The following is a 19116-nucleotide window of genomic DNA, read 5'->3' as shown; positions in this document are numbered from 1 at the left end:
TTATTTATTACCTAAAGAAGGTAATTATTTTATACTTCTTTGAACTAGTTTAGAATATTTCTCTTCCAAGTGTCCCAATCCTTCCTCAATTCCTTTGTAAAAAATGTCTAGTATCTTGTTTCTAGTTTGGAGGTTGGTTATGATAGCCTTAGGATATTGGGAATCACCAATTTATTATGACCCTAATATCTTCTTAGGGAAGGGTACAAGGAAATGAAAAAATATTTGGTTCATCATACAGGGCCACCACCAATCTATACAAAGCAATTAGAAGAACAAGATGGGGATGTAGATAATAGAGAGGCTAGGTAAGAAATCACCAACTTAATCCAAGGATTTTGTATTTAATCTTACCTCCCAAGACCTGGAAATAATGTGGCCAGAATAATTTTCAAATTTAAGAGGAATAGAAGAATATGACTTACTCTAGATAGAAAAGTGGCCAAAGTTTTGAATATTACATAGGGATTTCTTATACTATGAGACTTGTGTCTCCTTTTATAGTGAAAATAACACCAAAGTTCCTTCAAGGGAATTTTTTTTGGATCCTTAAAGTGATCATTTTTCAAAAGATATTGAGTTGAGTCTTTTGTGCCTCAGGGAGCTTTCCAAACCGAAAATTTCCTTTTAGATTGAAAAGAGTGATCCTTTGCCAAATGTTCATATTCATGGCTCTAGCCGCATTTAAGGAGGATCCTTTCATATTCAAGGGCTTGGTAGAATATTGTAGGACCCTACCAAATTATAACAAAATCAACTAAACCTTTGGACAGGTCAAGTCCCATAAGAATCCTAGCCATTCCCATATAATTAGAGTCATTGAATGAGGTACCTGCTTCACATAAGAGACCTAATGAATTTCTAATTTCTTTAAAAACTTCTTCATATCGTAGAATAAAAGTAATCCCTTATGTTCTTACTCAAAATTGAGAAAAGTTAGCTTGATTGAATGGGCATCAATGTCTAGATTTCACTTCTTAATATATCATGCTTGCAAACCCCACTTTCAACTATTATAGAGAGTTCTATTTGCATCCTTTATAGTCGTTAATATCCAAATTAACCAACCATTCACAAAATGTACCTAAGTAGGGCATGGGGACTTTCCACTAACCAATTTTTAGGGATCCCCCTCCCATTGTTTTCCTAGGAAACAACCAATCAGTGTAGAGTCCTCTAGCTTCATAACCTCACGTAGCATAATATTATCATTGAGTTGCAAATTGAAAGTTTTGATTTATGTTTGATACATTTCCTTTGATTTTGTGGGTTCCTTATTCACAACAGTCCCAATTCATTCTACTTTGAACCCTTGGGATTAGTGGAGGAAATGTGGCTCATGAGGTCACTAGTTAGCATCACATTGATGAAGCCTTAATCTTGATTATATTGATCATAATTTTTCCTTCCATCATACTTAGGCCTAAGTGGACTAGACAACAAATACAAATGTATTAGAATAATCATAGTAAATGCATAGGGTAAAATACCTTATTTCAGAGTTAAGGATCTTATTAGCTCTATACACAAGGAATAATTCTCCTAACCTAGAAAATATTTCAATATGTATGTACATGAGCTCATTCCATGTTGAGCTTGAGTGCAAGGTAGGGATGTTGCAACTATAGTTGGGATTTTGTTGCTCAAATGTGTAAGTTAGCTACTCCACTACTAATTTGAGCCCTTGTTAACTCATTTAGGATTATGACAATGTGTTCCTAGAAAGGCCTAGTCGCTATTCTTATGGGTTTGATTAAGGAGGTTTAAGACGCTCAAGATTATCCACTAGATTAAGCCATATTCTAGCCCTCCAATGGATTATTCAAAAAGTTGACCAAGTGGCATTAGAACATAATTGCAAAACCCTAACTTAAAAGCTCTAAAACATAAACACTAAACCACAAGAGAGGAGTTAAATCATTTTAACCTCATGATCAATTTAGTGTCTAGAAGAACTAGCATTCCTTTCCATATTTCACACACCGAGTCTTTAACTAATTTTTTCTAAAAACAAATTATGTATTTAATTTTTTTGACAAAATGTAGCATTCAACCTTCTTTAATTTAGATATTTGAATAACATTTTACTCATCTGGTCTTTTTCTTCTTTAAAAAAACAGTGACTATATATATTAACCCCCATTGCAATTATAGAAATGTAATCTTGAAAGTATCCAATATAAATATCACCATTTGATTGACTTTGTATGTCTTTCTGGATAGCTTAACACCATAATTTACTTTAATTCTCGACTTTCTCATAATTTCGATATATTCATATGTTTAACAGATTTTTCTTTAATAATTCACTGTCGAAGAATTTTTTTAATAATTCAGTATCTTTTAATATTTATGTGAGACATATTGGTTTAATAGGTTTAATAATTACCCAAAAAAAAAATATATATAAATTAATTTGTTTTATGTTATTTTTAATGAAAATAATTTCTTTTAATTAGAATAAGTAAATTTAAAACTAGGCCTACATAAATGGAAATAGGAAGCTGTAATAGAGAGAGGATTAATTGAACATAGAAAGTTTATTTTCAGTTCTATTTTAATGTATTAAAAAACTCAATAATTCTACAAATAGAAAGTTTATCACTTTGCTGGATTGTAGTTGTTACATTGGAAATTTGAGATAAAATCTGCGGAGAGACGCGTTGAGAATCCATCACAGGCTAATTAAACTCCTACAGAATATATTTTATAGGCTTACTCCTCCTGATCACCCTTAGGAAAAAAATGTAAAAATCCCATTTCGTAAGACAACGCGTTTGATAGCTTCTTTCACGCGAGCAATGGTTTCTCTCTGGCCATGTTGTGTTTGCCCGACCTGTGCAGAGATGGAAAGCAATTACAGAAATTTTCTACAAAAACTTTGTGAATTTCTAAGTTGGGAGACAAATTTACACTTCAGAGTTCATGATTACTGTACTGACCTGTTGAATTACCACTGCTTTAATGGTTGCCACAAAATAGTTATTCGGTACCCTAGAAGATTGAGATTCATAAATCTCCAGATGAAGACTACTCAGAGTTTGCATTATTTGGAACAACAGACCATTTTTCCAACAACATTTCAACTGAAGGAGAGCCTTCTCATCATTTATGGTAACTTCAATTTCTGCTATGGATCCATCACTGGTCTTCATGGGAGATGTGGGCGATCCTTCTGCAACACGAACCTTCCTCTCAACCATTCCTGGATTTTTAAGGTGCTCATCTGCATTCCTCAGTTCCTCGTCCTGTTTATCAATTATTGCTCGGCCGATTGGATTCTGCTCCTCGATATGGTTGTGATCAACTTCTGTTTGCCTGTTGTAGGATTCTAATTCCAGCACTCTCCATTGCAGATGCTTCAAATACTCGATCACTTCTCCTAAAATAGATGACGATCTTCCCATTCCTTTCATTCGTCCTGCATGCCATCCCACTATGTATTTTGTGTTTAGGCAGGTACCACCGTCAACATTCTATTCAAAATCCCTGTGGGTAAACTAAGAAGGATGAATTTTCAATGCTCTGATCCACTTTAAACATTTTAGAATTGAATTGTCCTATTTTAGTATTTTGTAAATTTGGTAACTATGATTTTATGACTCTAGTATAATGCAATATTGATTTTTGTTTTCTATTCTTATACTCCATAAATATATATCAATTGTCATATGTGAAGCATATGAAATTTAATTTTTTATTTATTTTTGGTTTTTTTAAGTAGGTTTGTTATTTGCTAGATTAATTTGTAGTTTATAATTAGTGGATGATTTTATGATATTTTAATTTTTAAAATAATATTAGTTTTCAAAATCCCTAAAAAATTGCACAAGTCAATTTTTTTGAGTTGTGCCTTTTATTAGTATAAAGTTAATTTGTGATGAAATATTTAGATGTCTACATAATTTAATATAATTTCATATCAATTTTAAAAAGAAATGAGCTAACCAATTTATATAGATATTAATATAATAAATATTCAATGTTAGCCCAAGAGTTAGCTCAATCGGTCAAATCAAGTGCCTCACCAATGGGAGGTCACAGGGTCGAATCCCGAAAGCTCTTGGGGTTAGGTCAGTAAATAGGCCGAGGGGTGTTGATGCCTTCGGGTGCCAGAAGAAAAAATAAATAAATATTCAATGTTAAAACAAAAAATAATTGAAAGAAGTAAAATAAAAAATATTAAATAAGAGGGAGATGTGTAATTAATTCAATTTTTAATATAAAATTAATATGCAATATTTACAAATATTTATAATAATAAAAAAATTTAGTGCCAATCAATAATAAGATATTTTAATATACAAGAAGCAATATTGATGTATATTTAAATATACATTAATATAAAAAATCCATTTTAATGTGGAGAATGTAGTGCATATTTCATATTCATAATATGTAAAATATTTTAACGTCAACTATCTATATATTATATATTGTTTAAAAATAATTATGTATATATTATATAAAGCATTTGGAAAAAAGTATGTGTTTATGGTTAAAACATTTCAAGTAGTCTCACTAGTTCACATTTTGGTTTTTTATTAGGTATATTTTTTTGTCAATTTTCCATGAAATCCAATAAATTAGCTATATACTTTATATAACATTTAAAAATACAATTTAAACAATGAAAAATGACACATTATAAACAAATTTATTTTAAAAAGTCAACAAATACTAGTACAATTTTCCTTATCAATTTTTACAATCTAAAAATTTATACTTAAACCTATACTGATTTAATCTTTAAAATAAAAAATTCATTTGTGAATACAGTAATAACACAATTCATAACTCTTTATCACTAAGAAATGATTCACCTAACTAAGTTTTTCCTTATTTACCAAAAATAACGTGAAATATAATGCATAAAATATATAGGGATTTAAAAGTTTCCGCTAGGGTTTTGACACTAAAAGCTATCCCAATCATAACAGAGTAGAAAGCCTGTGTGAGGACAGTAAAAGGCATGTGTTAAGAAGAAATATTTACAGATATGAGTTATGTTCTGAACCGGAGTACCTTTGTGACAATCGGAATGATCGACCGAAGAATTTTAAACTTGTGACTGACTTTCTTCCTCCTCCTGCGCTCTGCTTTAGCATCAGTTAATTCACTGTCCTCTTCGCCTTCTGTGAATTTGTTTCTCAACTTGGCTAAAACTGGTTCCTTTCTCATGACAATATCACCTTTTTCTACCCATTTTGTGAACGCACCGCCCTTGCAATGTTCAGGCCACCCGCCATTTCTCCCTTTCTGAACATGAGGCGATCTGGGTGCGCTATCTTCAGACGTGTTCGACTCTATTGAATCACTCACCTCAATGAAATCTTCGGCTGCATTGGAATCTGATGAAATCCGCGAACTTGAAGTCTCGGATGTTACTGCATCATCTAGGAAAAAGCTCTTCACGTGTCCTATAAGACCGGGATCTTCAGGTACCTGTGAAAATAGTACAGAGAAAATAAAATAAATGGAAATAATTCACGAAATCATGAGTCTGTTACACTAATTTAAGAAGCTAAGAAGTGTAGGTCAATCTTTTTCGAGTAGGGTAATCCTTAAAATTTGAAATTTAAGTGTTTAATAGTTTCTGAAAGTGCTAATTTATTTAGGTATTTAAAAAGGTATTTTAGATACCATTATTCAAAATTCTATCATAAATTTCTTACCAAAAACGTTAAAAAGTGCTAATTTATTTAGGTATTTAAAAAGTATTTTAGATACAATTATTTAAAATTCTATCTTAAATTTCTTACCAAAAACATAAAAAAGTGCTAATTTATTTAGGTATTTAAAAAGTATTTTAGATATAATTATTCAAAATTATACCCTAAATTTCTTACCAAAAACATAAAAATGTTGATTAATTAGATTACACCATTTTAAAACAAGGTAGTAGGTGTAGTCAAATAGTTGAAAGTTTAAAATTTTCATTTTCATTTATTATTAATATTTTTAAATTACAAATTTGAAATATACCATTTACATAATTCGAATTATTAGTATTTTTAAATTGTAAATTTGAAATATATAATTTACCTAATACAAATATTTTAAAAAAATTTCATACTAAATTTATCTATACATTCTAAAAAATATAATCTAAATAATGAAAATTACAATTTCATTAAAAAAATCTATATTAGTTTTAGCTAATTTTATATTAAAAGGTGTATAATATGATAATTTGTTTTTTTTTTTTTTAAATATTCATAATTTTATTTATATATTTATTAAATATGTAGGTTAATCAATAATTTTTTATTTTAATAATGTTTTTATTTTAATTCATTTTTATAAAAAAATTTGTTTAAACTTATAGAATTGGATGGGAATTTTGATTTTTCCAAAAAAATTATTTCGAAACTATCAAAATAAAAAAAAAAATGTATATTTTTTTTAATAACTCTATAATCTAATATGAGAGATGTTTCCATATAACATTATATTTAAGAATAATAAAATAATAGTAAAAAAAATCAATATATACTAACTTAATGTTATATCATCAAAAATATATAAAAATAAAAGTAATTGAAATATAATTTCTTGAGTTGACAAATGGCATGTGAAAATAATATTACGGAGAACTCTTTATAAGAGATGTGTAAGACTTAAAGGAGATGTGTAAACCTTAGATATTTATACTTTTAGATGTAAACATTTAAGTTATATTAATTAATTGAAAATGTGTTTGTGTTTGAGAAGTTTCTAGCCAAGTAAATTTGGACTCTTTTTGGTAAGTTTTGGGAATATTTTGTACATTCTATGTTTAGATTTCAATTAATAGGGAGCATCCTATATATGTTGGTATCATGTCTTTTTTTCTTCAATGAAATAAAAAAACTATTTTACAATATACCTCTCATTAAATATTAAAATTCAATGGAGAGCACATACATAAGCTAATTTAGTTAATATTAACTAGTAAGTCATGTTATTACTGCTATTTGTGTTGGAAAAGAGATAAGCAACAAAATATTTTACCACTTTGTCTCTCTACAAAATCATTCCTACAATAGTGGACTTAATCAGATATTTGCCTTTGGGTTCTTTTTCTTCTTTTTTTTGTAAGTTTAGGTAGTTCCTTTTCTATTTATAATCCGCAAACTGAGAACACATACATGACATAGGTGGCCACAGCGTTCCCAATGGGAAACCAAGCTATGAACCACCTAAAAATAACATAGGCCATCCAAAATTGGTATGTCTGTAGTCTTTCTAGCCATGCTATGTAAACCATACAATTAGAAATAGAGTTTTTATCTATTGTTCCTATAGACATTCAGAAATATAAAAGATACTATCCGCTAAAAAAGAGCACACTGCTAATCTGAAAACAGAATGAGGCTAAGTTTACTCATCCTGATCTTCGTGGTCAGTTTCCACCGTTGCTGGGTTCGCTGCTGAACCCCCATGCACAGGTCCCCTGTTAGCTACTCCTGGGGTGTTGCGCTTGATACGGTCCAATCTCATGTCTTGCCTGCAGAGCTGAAATTGTATGGTCTCCAGGTCTTTCTTATAATCAGGCATGTCTCTTGTAATTAAGGCCATGCCCATTGAGACCTGCTCTACTGCCTTGCATAGCAGCTTCTTCATAAGCCAGTACAGGTGCAGTGTTTGCTTATACTGAGCCATTCGACCCCTTGTGTTACCCGAGTCAGAAACCATACCCCTCCACTCTTCCATTTCCTCCTCAGACTCCTCCTCCTTCACTTCTGCTTCCATGTCTTCAATTATTTCTCTTATGCCTTCATCTGTATTTCTCATGTAATCTGTGGCTGCTTCCTGAATGGTTTCGTTCATCGGTCAACAGCCTTGCCAATTACCCGTGGTGTTACTATTCTATGGTCCCAGGCGGTTGCTTGTCTATCCTTGGCGACCACGACTACGTCCTCGACCCCTTCTACGACTTGCTCGAGCCATCTCCCTACTGCCTTCTATCTGTTCACAAGACGAGCAGTAATGTGTTAAAATAAAATCCTCACCAGTCCAAGTGCCCATCCACTCCGGGTTAGGCTGTTCGTGGGTACACTTGCCTATACCCAGTTCACCCGGAGGACTATCCCTGCCCCTCCCTCTGTTTCTCATTGCTTTTCCTTCACGCAGATTTTTTTGATCTGCATCTCTAATATCTGCCCACTCCCCTACTGGAATTCGCCCTTCCCCATCCCGGTTATTCCGTATCATGGTAAAGCCTTTAGCCATGATCCCAACTGCCCTTTCAGCATTGTCAGAGGGCTCCTCCTGGGAAGGCAGTAATGGCTTACAAGGGTTCCCTATCAGATTTCCTTCACAGTCCCTTTTCCTTATGCTCTTCTCGTTGGCTTCCTTTAAGCGACTGCTATGTCTGATGCCTTTACCCCAACTTTCCATCCTCATTTCCTCTCTGTTATTTTCACATGGTATATACTCCTGCTTCCCCCTTTTGTCATTGCTTATTTCTTTACCCTTCTCCTGGTTCCAGTCCCGGTGCTCAGGCTCTGTCATGTTCTGAGGTCTAGACTGATCACTCTTCCTATTCCCCTTGACAGGACCCTGTTCGTCCTCCCTTCCTCTGTTTTTAACCCCCCCAGCATACTACCAACGGTGGAAATAATAACAGGAGGGTAGCAATTTACATACCCGGTAGCATGATCCTTGTTTGCTGGTGTAGGATGTGGCTCCCTCGTCCCACTCCTTCCATGCTTCCCTCACCTTCTATTCTTCCTCTTTGCTCTACTCCTTTTATACTTTGACATACCACCACCCTGTTGTCTCGTCATGCCGTCATCACCGTCCTTCCCCCCACTCTCTGACCTAACATTCCTTCTGCCATCTTTCATTACAAAACGACAGTGCCTTTCTGCATACCTCTGAGCTATCATGCGAGCTACACTCACCTGTCCTTGTTCCATCATTCCTCTGACACCGTCATTATGGTGCATTACCTTATCCGTCACCCTGATCGGGGGTGCCTTTGGGTTCTTTTTAAAATAGATGTTTTTTTTAATGAGGGGGAATCCTTTAAGTTTTTTTAAAAGAGATGTTTTTCTAATGAGGGGGGATTTAAACTCTCACCTGATTAGTGTTATTTATTTCCTTTTGTCATTATTATAAAATTGAATTGAAGGACTCCTAGTCTTACATGGGGTCTCTTATATGACCATTCGAAAATAGGTGTCAACAACCCGACTTATCACGCTAGTGTATAGTTTAATATTGGCAATGACATGGTTATAAAGTGCATGTATTCGCATACACTGTAGTCCTTATTAATCGATCGTGGATACCACCTTCCTATAGTCTAAATATAATATAGTTTTGTCGATTAGTTTTATAAAAAAATATTTACGACGTTAATAGGTATGTTCACAAATATTGCACCATCATTCTATCTATGTTCTATGATATATATGCCTAATCCCTACTTCATGATGAGAGAATTATCACATCTTCAACCGATGGAAAGCCTTGGGTATTCCAGATAATAGACCCACTTGCACCAACACTGAGGGAGTTAGCTAACACATTGATTCTCGCACTACCCGTCTTCTCAATCCAGCCTTACACTTGTCCCTGCTTAGATCTGACAACTAAGAGATGTTGGTACCATTCCAAGGTAACAACCTCCTCTCGGCCAACTCTATGATGATCATTCATTCGACAATTAATGACAGTGAGGATATTTGCTCTAACGCATCCTAGGGTTTTCCTGTAAAGTTTGACAAAGTTACTGTTGTTGGTGTTAAGATATGAGTTATAGATCCAATCGTTACCACATTAATTGTCAATCCGGGGTCATTAATTATTTCAAGGTATCATGCAAAGTCTATACAGGCCACAGGTTCCCTACCTAGTATTAAGCATTAATAAGATACAAAACCCAACAAATACTTAAATTGAATAACAACAAAATAAATAACAGTAATGAAAATCTAGAGTAACAACAAAGCAAAGAATAGTAATGAAAACTTAGAGTAATAACAATTTGAAATTATAAAAAAACGATAAAACATTAAAGAAGAAATAACAAAATAATAATAGTATAATCAACACATAGTAATTCATGCGACTAACTCTAACAACGCTTGATCAGGAGAGTGGGCCCAACTCTCCAATCAATGCTATGGCGAAGAGTAAAGACGACACAAGATTACAAAATAATGGAATTTGCATTAACAAAAAATAATTACATTTGAATTTTGCTGTTACACATCTCCCGTAAAAGTCCATCATTCTGCTACGCTGAGCCTTATATAATTCATCATTTCATGAATAGGATTTAACAAACTCAGAAATGGTGGCAATCATGCTTTCCCATAAATATACAATAATTGTTCAGGTAGAAACAAAATGTAAAGATAGTAGTCAAGGTCGATCATTAGCTTCTCGGCAGTTGAACAGTTCTAACAATCCCGTCCTTGAATAGCACTGCCAACTCATTAACAAAATTGCACTAATCGTATCTCACTGAGCATACTTCATTCTGATTTTGCAAGAAAACTCAGTCAGCAAGCCATCTAAGTAATATTCCCCTAGGACTACGCTTCATTAATCAATATTTCAAGAAGACATGCCAATGTAATATACCTTTGTTGTTTTGAGATATAAATCGACCTCATAAAAGCTATGAAATGGGTAAAAAGGGATAGGTAAAGGTGAGTGAAAATGGGTAATTTTATTGACCAACATCTCCCCCCAACTGACTTGTTTGCATGTCCTCATGCAAACCATTTCCTGCGTAGATTAGGGTTAGATTATACTATGAAATTATTGTTGTATTGTTTTTCCATATCAATCCCAAGGAGCTTAAACCCGTTTGAGTGAACAATATCCTTCGACTAGTCTTCATCCACAACATAAACCAGTCTATACTGATCAGAAGGTAGCCAGATAATAGGAAATTGGAACCTTAACCCCAACCAATGAACTCCACAATGTTGTATACAAGAAATGTAGCGTGGAATTATCCCTAATGCTCTGACAAATTTGGTGTCCCCAAAGGGTTCTTTTACCCATACTATTGATGATGAAAGCATCCAATGATTCTGCAAGCATCCTTAGCTTCTTCTTGAAAAGTGCAGATCTGTCTTGTGCACATGTCGACACACCATCGTTGTGTCCTGAGCATCCGATATTTTCATCCCTCTAGTTTAAGAAACCGATGATGTTTAGTAAAAATATCCCCAGATTAGAAATGCTCCATTATGACAATAAATGGATGATTTTCCTGGTTTTCATCAAACTTATGGAGGGCCTTTTTCCATTTGAATTGATTAATCACAAAAGATGTAAAAGCTCTCAACTGAATATCTCCTACAAATGGTACTAGATTGAATGAGTGATCAATTCCCAAGATATAATCATGTAGGTATAATTCACATAGAAAAAGTTGGTTAATATGATTGTGAATTCTCAAAATCCTCAGCAACTACATGGGATCGTCTAGGTAGTGACTTATCTTCTGATGAGTACTTTCCAGACAGAAAAACAGATACTGTTCATGAAGGAAAAGGGCATAATAGTTAGTAGGGGACCTGCATGCCATTATGTGTTGTGTTAAGGTGAACATATCATCCTTATCAGTTTTCAGTAACTAGACCTCTCCCTACAACTCTTTGATCTCCATCTAAATATTTTTCTATTTTCGTTTAGCCTTTTCAAACTTATTAGTGTAATTGGCAGCCACCCTTACTGCATTCTCTTGAATCTCCTTTATTTCCTTCTGATGAGCCTCCATGGGAATTGATCCATGTTGGAAACTAAAAGTAGTGGCCTTCCATTTCTAGATCTCTATCGCCAAAAGAAACTCCCTAGCTTCTTCAATATGGAGGAGTGTCTCGATTTGTGTAGATGCTGAGGTCATCTCCTTATCCTCTATCTGATCTGTTGGGTTGTGTTATATTCTTTCCACGACTAGCCCACGTAGTTAACTGGGGGGTTAGAGGGGGGGCGGAGCCCCCCTTTGTTGTGCCGATTGTGTAGCGGGGGGGAGGGGGGGTCATAGGAGGTTTGAGGTGTACCTGTAACCTCACTTTATGGGGTCCGGGGTAGTGCCCCAAAAAAAATTTGGTTTTGGACCTTATGTTAGGTTGGGTGGACCCACCTATGGTTTTATGCATGATTTTAGCACATGTTTTTTGGACGCGATGGTTTTCGGTCCATGGTATTGGACGCGATGGTTTTCAGTCCATGGTATTTGATGTTTTGGCATGTATAAATATGTATTATAACATTGAAAGGAAAATAATGAAAAATCAAGCTGGTAGTCTCGGTTTTGGGATCCAGGGGAAAATATCTGTGTATATGTGTTGTGTGTGTTATGCTCTCGCATTGTTTATTTTCTATGTTTTAGAATTTGTATGCAGGTAATTTCTGTACGAGGTTAAAACCTACATTTGGTATCAAAGCAGTTTTGGCTTCAAGCGGACGCCTTTATTGCTGAGGGGTTTCACTCGGGCATGTGGTAGACTCTGTTCAGTGGGAGATCTGCGAGATCGATTCTGGTGGTGAAAGAAGATGGCGAGCAGTGGAAAGATAGAGATCGATAGATTTAATGGTCAGAGTTTTGAGTTGTGGAAACTCAAGATGGAGGATCTGTTGGTGGATAAAGATCAGTGGATCGTGGTAGATCCAGGTACTAAACCAATAGGAGTGTCCGATGAAGAATGGAAGAAGTTGGATCGGAAGGCAAAGAGCACAATATGATTGTGTGTCTTAGATTCAGTATTGCTGAATGTATCAGGGGAAACTACGGCGAAGGCTTTGTGGGACAAGTTAGGGACTTTGTACCAATCTAAGTCTCTGGTGAATAAACTATACCTACGGAAAAAGCTATATAACCCAAGGATGAAATATGGAGGCTTGGTGACAGAGCATCTGAATGAATTTAATACTGTGGTAAGTCAGTTAGCATCTGTTAATATTAGAATTTCAGATGAAGATAAGTGCATCAGTTTGTTGTGTTCTCTACCAGATTTGTGGGATAGTCTAGTTATTGCAATAGGTAGCAATGCAACTGCCTTGCAGTTTGATGAAATAGTCTCATCCTTGCTGATGGAGGAGATGAGATGGAAAAATATGGAGAGCTAGAATGGTGATGCCTTGTCTATATGAGGACGGTCCTAGAACAGAAACAAAAATAAGTCATCGAGTGGGAGATCTAAATCTAGAGGTAGATCTAAATCTCCAGGAAATCTTGTAAAGGTGGTGTGCTAGAAATGCACAAAGGAAGGGCACTACAAAAGGGACTGTAAATCTAAAGCTCCTGATAAAGGAAAGGGATCTAATGATGCTCCTTCTGCAGAGGTGAAAACCACCTCAGATGAAGGTGGGGATGTGTACTTGGCTTGTTGAAGTACACATGTAGATCATGGGGCATGGTTGATTGACTCGGTGCATCCTTTCACTTCACTCCCCATAGAGAGTGGTTCTGCGAGTATGAGAAATACGATGGTGGTGATGTCTTCTTAGGGGATGATAGGAAGGCTAGAATCATTGGTCGTGGAAAAGTAAAGTTGAAGTTGCAAGGTGGAAGGGTTAGAACAATTCGGGTGTTCTGTATATTCTTGCATTGGCTAGAAATCAGATTTTTGTAAGCAAGCTGGATGATGCAGGTGTAAAAACAGTGTTCGAGAATGATACCTACAAAATAGTTTGGGGAGCACTAGTATTGATGCGGGGAGTTTGAATTGGAACTCTGTACAAGCTGCAAGGTAGCACTGTTATTAATGGGTGCAACAGTTCTATGGTTCTTGAAAGTGGAGCAGAAAATATAGTGGTCTCTGGAGAGAAGACCATGTTGTGGAATCAAAGGCTTGGACATATTGGAGAGAAGGGCCTTCGAATAATTCATCATAAAGGTATGGTAGAAGGTTTGAGTAATAGCTCTCTGGATTTTGATTTCTGTGAAAATTGCGTATATGGGAAGCAAAATCGGGTGAGTTTCTCCTCTGGTAGTAAGAGGGCGAAACAGATATTAGAACTTGTGCACAATGATGTGTTTGGACCTGTGAAGGTCCCATCACTAAGTAAGTCTGTGTCTATGTATCATTTATAGATGAATTCTCAAGGAATACATGGATATATTTCCTTAAGAAGAAATCTGAAGCCTTTGATAGGATTAAAGAATTTAAGGCTCTCGTGGAAAATCAGACAGAGAAGAACATAAAGGTGTTGAGGACAGATAATGGTGGAGAGTTTTGCAGCAAGGAATTTTAAGAATTCTATAAGAAGTGTGGTATAGCACGACAGAAGACTACTCCATGTACACCTCAACAAAATGGAGTTGTAGAAAGAATGAATAAGACATTGATGAAAAGGGCAAGAAGCATGCTTAGTGGTGCCAGGTTAGGACAGGAATTCTGGGTAGAGGTGGTGGATATTGCATGTTACTTGGTCAATAGGTCACCTTCATCACCGTTGGAGGATAAGTCTCCACAAGAGGTATGGACTGGTAAGAAACCCTCTCTTTCACATCTGAGGGTATTTGGATGTGATGCATATGTACATGTTCCAAAGGAGAAATGAACCAAGTTGGATAGTAAATCTGAAAAGTGCATCTTTATTGGGTATAAGGATGGTTTAAAGGGTTATAAACTTTGGAACCCAGTCACATGGAAGGCTGTGTACAACCGAGATGTGGTGTTCAGAGAGGTAAAAAATGTTATTAAACATGAAGTCCAACCAAAGGAACTTGAGAAGATAGATTTTGAGCTTAAGGAGGAAGAATCAGACTCTACAATAGAGGACGAATCAGAAGATGAAGAGCCACAAACTTCGGGTGTGAGAAGATTAGTTCAAGAAAGAAGTCATCCAGAAAGGTATAGTCCATCTGCTTTCTGTTCAAATTTTGCTTTATCTATTACAGACAATGATCCCAGAACTGTGAAGGAAGCAGTAGACTCAGAGGATGGCAAACTCTGGAAAGAGGCCATGGTTGATGAAATAGCATCTTTGCACAAAAAAGAGGCTTGGGATCTGGTGGAGTTGCCAACTGGAAGGAAACCCATTGGCAACAAATGGGTGTTTAAGAAGAAGACAAATGCAGAAGGAAAGGTGGAGAAATACAATGCTCGGTTGGTAGCAAAGGGTTATTCCTAGTGCCAAGAATTGATTTTAGTGATATTTTTTCTCTTTTTGCTAAGGTAACTTCTATTAGATTACTTTTATCTGTTGTTGCTGCTTTTTATTTTGAGGTAGAACAGATGGATGTGAAGACAACATTTCTTCATGGGGATCTGGAAGAGGAAATATACATGAAGCAACCTGAAGGCTTTGCAGTGAAGGGTAAGAAAGAACCAGTATGCAAGTTAAAGAAGTCTCTGTATGGGTTAAAACAGTCACTAGGGATGTGGTATTAGAAATTTGATACATTTATACAGGGACTTGGCTTCACTAGAAGCAAAGTAGATCACTGTGTGTATTTTAAATTAATTGGTGACCGTGTTATTTATCTGGTCTTGTATGTGGATGATATGTTGCTGGTTGGAAATGACAAAGAAATTATCCAAGATTTAAAGACCCAATTGTCCTCCAAATTTGACATGAAAGATCTTGGTGCTGCAAACTATATTTTGGGCATGGAAATTAAAAGAGATCGGCAAAGAGGAAGCTCTGGTTAAACCAGAGGAAGTATGTCGAGACAATACTACAGAGGTTTAATATGCAGGATAGTAAACCGATGAAGATTCCTATTCATGTAGGTGTGAGGTTATCTGATGAACAGTGTCCCAAGACACAAGAAGAGGAAGAGGACATGTCCTATGTTCCATATGCAAGTGCAGTCAATAGCCTGATGTATGCAATGGTCTGTACTAGACTAGACATTGCACATGCAGTGGGAGTATTGATCAGGTTTATGTCAAAACCAGGGAAGGAGCACTGGATAGCAGTGAAGCAGGTTTTTAGGTATTTGCGTGGCACTAGTGATTATGGTTTGTGCTACCAAGGAAGATCAAGATTGGAAAGAATGTTGGATATTTGTGGCTTTGTTGATGCAGATTGGGCTGGAGATCTGGATCAAAGAAGATCTACAAGTGCGTATGTGTTTAACCTATTTGGAGGTGCAGTCAATTGGATGAGAAAGAAACAATCTAGAGTGGCACTATCAACTACAGAGGCAGAATACATGGCAGCCACTCATGCAAGCAAGGAAGCAGTTTAGTTGCAGAGATTGTGTTCAAGTATGGGGTTAGTACATGGAGCTATAAGGATAGACTGTGATAGCCAATGTGCAATTTTCTTGGCAAAGAACCCCGCATATCATTCAAATACAAAGCACATTGATGTTCAGTATCACTTTGTGAGGGATATGATAGAAGACAAAAAGGTGTTGTTGGTAAAGGCGGACACTTTGAAGAATACTGCAGATGCATTGACAAAATCTGTGAGCTTTGAGAAGTTCTCTTTGTGTAGAGAGACAATGGGCATTTTAGGGCTGGAAAAATGACTAAGCTCTCTTATGGCCCCCTATGGAATGAAAACAACAAGTGGGAGAATGTTGGGTTGTGTTATACTCTTTCCACGACTAGTCCACATAGTTAAGCAGGGGGTTAGAGGGGGGGCGGAGCCCCCCTTCGTTGCACTGATTATGTAGTCGGGGGGGGTCATAGGGGGTTTGAGGTGTACCAGTAACCACACTTTATGGGGTCTGGTGTAGCGCCCCAGAAAATTTTGGTTTTGGACCCTATGTTAGGTTGGGTGGACCCACCTATGGTTTTGTGCATGTTTTTAGCACATGTTTTTTGGACGCGATGGTTTTCGGTCCATGGTATTGGATGCAATGGTTTTCGGTCCATGGTATTGGATGCTTTGGCATGTATAAATATGTATTATAACATTGAAAGGAAAATAATGAAAAATCAAGCTAGTAGTCCCGATTTTGGGATCTAGGGGAAAATCTCTGTGTATATGTGTTTTATGTGTTATGCTCTCGCATAGTTTATTTTTGATGTTTTAGAATTTGTATGCAGGTAATTTCTATATGGGGTTAAAACCTACATGAACTACCATCGAAATTGTCCCATCAGGTCCAGGGGTTGCAGTTGCTCGGCTAGGATTAATTTTTCGCCTTTAATTTTTTTGTTTTCGCAACTGCATCACGAGTTTCCTTAGTTTAGTAATTTCCATATTTAACTAAATTTTTTCTTTGTACAACAGCTGATACCAGCTCTGAATGGGGACTTTCCTTTCTACAAGTTCCTTGACAAATTCCTATTTCACCATGACTTCCTCCATCTGTCTCAAGGCTGGTACTGGTCCTTGTGGAGCAACAAACTCATCAAGTGATTCCTGTTTTACCACAAATTCCTCCATTTGTTCAAATGCTGGTACTCATGGAGCACCATTGGTACATCTGTCCACAAACTCTGGTGCTACCAAATTTCTTTCTATTTACTTAGAAGATGGTACTGGTTCTTGTGGAGAAGTACTGACAACACTTTTTATCTCAAATCATTCTAAGGCTGATACTGGTTCTTTTGGAGTAGTATCGACAACAATTTCATCCTCCACTTGTTCTGAAATTGACACTGGTTTATGTGGAGTGATGTTGGCCACAACCCCTCCTCCTATTTGCTCAGGAATTGGTACTGTTCCTTGTGGAGCAATATTAATGGCCACCTCTCCTTCCATTTGTTCTGAGGCTGATACTAGTTCTTGTGGATTAGTATCAATAGTGACCTCCTCTTCCATCTGATATGAGGCTAATACTAGTTCTTGTGGAGCAGTATCAATAATGACCTCCTCTTCCATCTGATCAAGAGTTAATATTGGTTCTTATGGAGAAGTATCAATGACGATCTCCTCTTTCGTCTGATTCAGAGTTGATACTAGTTCTTATGGATTAGTATCAATGACGACTTCTTCTATTTGTTCTAAAACTGATACTAGTTATTGTGGAGTAGTATCAGAAACAACCCTTTCTTCCATTTGTTTATAGGCTGACACTGGTTCTTGTGGGAGAGTATCAGCCACAAATCCTTCCTCCATTTGCTCCTGTGTCGATACTGGTTCTTGTGGAACAACATCAACAATAATATCTTCTTCCAATTGTTTAAGAGCTGACACTGGTTCTTGTGGAACAACATCGACAACAATCTCTTCTTCCAATTGTTGACTGGCTGACACTCGTTCTTGTGGGACAGTACCAGCCACAACTCTTTTCTTCAATTGCTCTGGCGTTGAAAATGGTTCTTGTGGAACAACATCGATATTAACCCCTTCTACCACTTGTTCTGGTGTTGATACAGGTTTCTATGATACAGTGTCAATAACATCTACCTCTCCTTCAATCACTCCTACAAACTTCAATTTCAAAGAAAAGATTATTTCTCTCACCGTGTGGGTAGGAGAATGAAATTTCCTTGCTCTTCTCAACAGGGAGGCCATAAGTGGAGGATGAGGAGTAAAAACTTCAATTTCCATCCTACTAAGATCCCATGTTTCAGTTTACTAAGTTCCTCCACTATTCCTTAAATCATCCTATTGGTCAATCATTTCTTCATCTTATTTTTCCTCTACCTCCTCCAAAATTTGCTCCATTACTCCCTCTTCAGGCAATTCTTCTTCCAGCCTTACAAACATTATGGCTGCAACTTATTCTTCTGATAACTTGACCAATTGCTACCAATTGACAAGAGTTAGTAACAAGGCGTGAATTACCAATAGCCTTCATAGCCCATGATTTGTAAGGATGACCAATGCTTGGTGCGAGCGATGTGTAGACTAGGCCATCAATTACAGGTTATTTAGAAGGAAGAATGAAACATTTATGGAATGCACCTGGAAAAATCAAAGATAGGGTAAGAGTTTAAAATGATAGTTAAAGAGGGTAGAGAACTGACCTTCATAGGTGATATACAACATTAAGAAGTATGCAACCTCTGCGTAAGGCCGTGGAAGCGATTTCTAGTCATAACCCTTCCCTTTATGCATCATGTTCTCCCCTGCCTGTAGGAATAGCTTTGGAAATTCTAGCATGGGTGCTCTTTTGGTAAACCATTTCTGTCCATCCTGTGGCAACCCATTAATAGTTGAAATAACCTCCTTAGTTACCTGAATTTCTAGTCCACAAACCCTGGAGCGATTCCCTTCTAGATTCAACACAAACTCAATTGTCACCCCTTC

The 19116-nt window shown here is 36.2% G+C and overlaps 1 pseudogene; it reads right to left on the bottom strand.

Annotated features, from left to right (window-relative positions):
- Positions 1-2734: 2734 nt before the first annotated feature.
- LOC149155123 (uncharacterized) overlaps positions 2735-19116 on the bottom strand; it is a 113701-nt pseudogene continuing 97319 nt past the window's right edge.

Source organism: Pinus tabuliformis, chromosome 9 (assembly GCF_031772625.1).
Source record: "Pinus tabuliformis cultivar Carrire ecotype Pingquan chromosome 9, CPIR1, whole genome shotgun sequence".
Lineage (NCBI taxonomy): Eukaryota > Viridiplantae > Streptophyta > Pinopsida > Pinales > Pinaceae > Pinus > Pinus tabuliformis.
The sequence above is the reverse complement of the archived record's forward strand: the minus strand, read 5'-3'. Positions and strand labels throughout refer to the sequence as shown.